General features: G+C 35.6%; 1 pseudogene; it reads right to left on the reverse strand.

Moving 5' to 3' along the window:
- Nucleotides 1-299: 299 nt before the first annotated feature.
- LOC149139101 (vesicle-associated membrane protein 722 pseudogene) lies at nt 300-982 on the reverse strand (annotated as a pseudogene).
- Nucleotides 983-5,698: the final 4,716 nt, after the last annotated feature.

Below are 5,698 nucleotides of genomic sequence, written 5' to 3' on the forward strand. Positions count from 1 at the left end.
AACAATAATTCAATAAAGATAAGAACAATAACAAATGCATGGCCTTCATATGATACACTAAAGTTGTTGTATGCAATCAGAGTCTCTTTCCCACTGAATATTCAGAACATTTCGTTGTCATACTAGTCAATATGTACTATCAACCAGTGATTGTCAAAGAAAAATACCCTCTGGAAAACATCATATAACTATCTCACCCGAAACTGATAATACAGAGAGAAATACAAAGGAGAAAAAGAATGTCATCCATAACTAATCAAAGCTTGTTCCAATTCAAATGGACCTGTATCTACTCTGAATCATTTTTTTGAACAATTGAATCCATGGCATATTGAAAGCACGATTATGAGAATAAAGGCCACCACAATTCCAGGGAAAATCAATTTCACATTCATGTTCTGAAACCACATCTTCATGCGCAAATCGGTTCCCTTCTTTTGGAAGTCTTCAGCCTGAAAACGAAGGTTTTTTTTTTTTGTCAACTAGAAGTTCAATCTTCTCACCACGGTCGAGAACCTTTTCAATGTTGTCCATCATGACACATTTCACTTCTGACAAATTTCACTTCAGAAACCTGGGCCTTGACTTTTGCAACTTTGTTGATCTCTTGAGGGTGGTCAACGCAATATTGCATGTGCTCTTTCAATTTTGACCCAAAATCCCTGTTCAAGCTGTGACCAATAGCTGTGTGAGCTCTTCCACCACCATATTTCCTCTTGAAATCCTCCTTACCACGCTCTAGAAATGCCATTGGTACTTGCCTTCCAACGGATTCATCTTGAACAAGGCAATTGAGGGTATGATTATCGTAGTTGTATGTGAACTCCTTGTTGCTGGCAACAAGATTTTGTAGGCACTGAGCGACAATACTTGTAAAATTGCCTTTGAATCCTGTGTACTCCACAAGCACCACGATGCTGCTCCCGACAAAACTGTATATCAGAGATTGATGCCCCATAATAACTTTGGATATATAAAAACCGTAGATAACACTATAAAAACCCGACCCTTGAAAAAATTAAGAGAACATAAGGGATTTTATGGAGAAAACTGATGAAACCACACTTGATTTAGTAAAGGAGGAAGAAGCCTTCGAGAAGGGAAGAAATTGCCCCTAAACCTGTTATAAGAAAGAAGGTGTGGGTATGTGTAATTTGATGCATTCTTTGGCCCTCAAAATTCGTTTAAGAATCCTACAGAAGTAGGAAACTTCCCTACTTATACCCAAATCAATAGATTGCCTAAACAAGGTCTCCCACATATAGATATATATTGCAGAGATATGAGGATCTGCTTGCCCTGCCCAATGACAGCTTAATTCAAAGAAATCGGGATTTTCATCAGATTTCGATTCCTCTTAAATGTTGTAATAAATAATTTATGGCCTGGAAGCATATGACGCCAAACAAAAAACTTAATGATGTGATCAAGCTATGCTAAGGGGAAGTTGATCTCGCCGCTCATACTCCAAACAGTTTTTCAATAAACCAAATGGTAACATTAACGAAATTGTAAATCACAACTATTAATAACCTATATTGTCTGGTTTTTCTACTCAGATCGGGGATGTAGAGTAACACGCAGTCCATTTTTCATGAAGAGACCTGCAAAAACTTCGGCGCAACAACATTCTCATCCACCAATTTGAGACGATATCGACAGAGTACAAAAGCCGCCACCCATTTCATATACAGAAAAGAAAAATCCTTGCCTAGACACACCCTTGGTCTTGAATTGAAAAATGGGAATCTAAAACCATCTTCTGCTACAAACACTCCATCCTTGAGCCATCTCTTAGGCTTGAAATATCTACAATATTTTCCGCATATCTTCTCTTCCTCCACCTCTGCCTCCTCTTACTCTGAAAAAAATCCTTCTGCCACTTGCATCACCTTCTATGTGTGTATGCTAACTCGAGTTGCTGCTATCTCCATCTCCAGGTTCTGTAGATCTTCCTCTACCACCTTGACTTCCTCTTCTTTGAAAAGTACCTCTACTTCTGGAAAATTTCTTCCTCATGAGTTTTTCTTCAACCTTCAATACCATCTGATAAGCCTCTTCTACTGTTTTAGGAGACAACACACTTATCTCATCTTGGCTCTCCATTCTGAGACAATTTATATGTCTTGCAACCTTCTCGTCTGTATCTTGAATTTGTCCAGCTTTTATGCTCAGTTTGTAAAATTCATCTGTGTATTCTTTCACGGTCAAAGGCATCTATCTAAGATTCTGCATCTGTTTAAATAATGAAATTTGATAATCACTTGGAAAAAACTTACCTCTCAACTTTTCCACCATCCTATTCCAATTTTTAATTAGCTACTTACCAAGTCTTTTTCTTTCTGCCTGCACTCCATCCCACCAAAGTGTTGCATGTGCATTCAATTTTGTGACAACAAATTTCACTCTCATTCCTTCTTCCATTTCTTCATAATTAAAGAATTTATCCATGTCATTAATCTAGTCTATCAACTCCTCAGGGTTTAAACCTCTTGTATAAACTAAACCCTCAATTCTGGGTTTAGATGTGGATCCCAACACTGATTTAAAGAATCTCATTTCAAGAGTAACTTATGCAGGTTCCTCTTTTTCTGCAGCTTCAACTTCAGGCTCACTGACATCTCCAGCACGTGCATCTCCTCGATTTCCCATTTCCACTACTTCTAATCTAGCTTGCATCTGTTGCATAGATTCCAACACTTCCGCATTTTCAACTGGTCTTCCTCCTCTTCAACCACCACCACGTCTTCCTCCAACTCTGAAATTCATGTTGGATTTATTTTTCTGATCTTTGAGATCCTACTCAGTGTCAGTAGGCTACCCTGATACCACTAATGGTGGGCTAGTTGCAGGTGTTAATGATAATCGTTCAAAACTAGAAACAATTTCTTCAAGTTCGGGTGGAACTTCTTCTCAGGTTTTCTTTGGAGTATCAGTCATCAACCTCCAAATTTAGTTATTCTGCTAAAATAACAAAACTATTTAATTTACCCGATATATGGAAAAACTTTAATTTTTCCACGGAACCAAAAGGAATTAAAACCCCAATTCATAACCTTATCACGTCTGCCACTCCACAAACCTTTAGCGCATTAAATCTCCGTCGTTGATCTCATTCCTCAATCTGATGGTTGTCGCGTCACCCACTCACCAAGTAGCTTGGCTGATCCCCACCGTCAATCAATCTCGCTTGATCCAACAGCTATCGTGTAATCTCGCGTGGATTCTTGCACGATGCATAACAAGTTGAGAGTGCACGAGAAAAGTGGTTTTCCTATGCTACATGTCAACTGTTAAGGGTAATCACGTGAATTTGCAAAATACCACTTACCGCTTTGATATTGCGCAAGATACTGCTTACGCCTACGAAGACCGCCCTTCTATTTAGATTAACGTTTGTGCTTGTTGGCACATGATGACCATTAGATCTATTGGATCTGTTCGATCGGACGATTCAGATCTTTTCATGGGTTTCTCACGAATTTGTCAGGTTTCCTTGTTCCGCCAAACTTAGAACTTTCATCAAGTTTATTTAAATACACAGTGAGTGAAGATTTATATGTGACAACACAAGATTATATAAAACTCAACAAAACTCAGAAATATTTCGAAGGAAATTAAAACCTCCAGGATTTGACCATTCATGCACAGTATTCACAGAGAAATTCCAAATTAAACATTCCAAACATGTTCAGCCAAAATCCAGTGAAAATCTGTCAAAATCCCATTCTACTAATTCAAAACTTACATGAATACCTGCTCATACAAAAATCAAATCCTAAATCAATGGATTGAATCTGCCTAGTCCTAGATAACATCTAATCTACATGATATTCTCCTCAAGAACCTCAACTAAACATGAGTACTTGAATTAATTACAAGATAATTCAAATCCCTGAATTCTAGCTCAAATCCTATCTAGAAGGATTTGTAAAGTGACAGCTAAAGGATCCCACTCCTTTGCTTGTAAACTTTTTTGTATTTTTGGAATAAAATTCCAAGTCTTTTGTCTTCAAGCCTCATGCTTCTGCATCACTTTCCCCATTAACATGTTTCCTTATTTTCAACTAAGATGAGCTCTTAGCCAAGAAGAAGCAATTTAGGACATACTCCATGCCTAATTGATTAATTTAGATTTCAAAGAATATATTAAAATCAACATAGATCCATTTTAAATATGGATCTAACATGAGCCGAGAGGGATACAATTTCGTCACGTGCAATTTTTTTATAAGAAGACATTATTTAAATGTTTTGTATATTTATTTAATATTTTTTATTTTTAGAGTTTTAAATTTTTTATTTTGACCGACATGAGCAATATTTCAACTTTGATGACATACCTCGACTATAGAATGAGCCTCTCGGCTTAATTAATAGTTAATTTTTTTTTTATCGAATTGTATATTAATACAAGTCGTCTTTAGTGCAAGATTGGCTAGCCTTACATTGATGAAAACAACCCTTGATTCTCTTGCTATTTCCTTTTCAAGTAATATTTTCCTAGTTCTATAAGGGCCATACACCAAAACATCAGATGATTGAGGAACTTCCACTGTCAAAATAAATTAGGCCGGTGCAATGGAAGAATAACAAGCTCATAATTTCCTATTTAACCTATTCTAACCCACAAATTGAGTCAAAGGTTACATTATATCATTTATATTTATAACATAACAAGCTATTACAACATGTAAGAGAAAGGAATGGCAATCCAAAAAACAGAGTGCACAATTAAAATGACTAATATGTATTATTGTAGTACTTTTTAAGTAGTCATATTTTTGTTCCTAAACTAAATTAATCATTCATGTTAGTCATGTTTAGTTGCATTACTTACTATCTAGTCATATATTTTAACCCAAGACTAAATTAGTCATTTATGTTAGTCGTTTTTAGTTGGATCACTTAAGATTGCTCGTTTTCTGTAGTATTTCACTTGGAACAGTTGTGGTGACTAACGTTTTTAGTCACCTGGTAATTAATTTCATCATTTTATACTAGTGATGGTTTGTATAAAATATGTAGGTTTCAAACAACATATGTTGCAAGAATAACAATCTTACATTTACAAGTGGACAAAAAAAACTTCTTGACTTAATGAGGAAAATATTAAGGGGCATTGAACCATTACAATATCAGATATTAGTTTATCTAGATTTTTTTTCTTTACCGTAGTTACCCATGTATTTATTGTGGTAATTTATTCTTTGATGAGGGAAATGTTATAGGTGGTGTCAAAGACCAGGTTACAAAATTGTGGCGTTGAATTAAATATATTTTTGCTGACTAATGAATGACTATGGGTATACAAAAAAGAGAAGAGCTATGAGGATCAAGTAAAATGAATGAAACATAGGGTATGCATATTGGAGAGGAGGAAATTTATGTACACCTAGGATAAAAAGTGTAAAATCCTAATAGATAGATATTGGACATGATGAGGATTATGTAGACTGAACTAATAAATCTGCACGGGCAACATGAGAAATTGTAGAAAATCAATGTATAATAGGGGTAATTAATCAAAAATTTAATTGATAGGTCAAACCATGAAATATTAAAAACAATAATAGATGAAGAAAATTGAGGGGAAATGTCCAAACGTAGAAATGCAGAATAAGTAGCAGAAAAAAGAGAGGAGAAAATTGCTGAAGCAGAGGAGCATAGTGCCTCTAAAATGTAGGTAATGGAAACG

This window comes from Pinus tabuliformis, chromosome X (assembly GCF_031772625.1).
Source record: "Pinus tabuliformis cultivar Carrire ecotype Pingquan chromosome X, CPIR1, whole genome shotgun sequence".
In the NCBI taxonomy this organism is placed as follows: Eukaryota; Viridiplantae; Streptophyta; class Pinopsida; order Pinales; family Pinaceae; genus Pinus; species Pinus tabuliformis.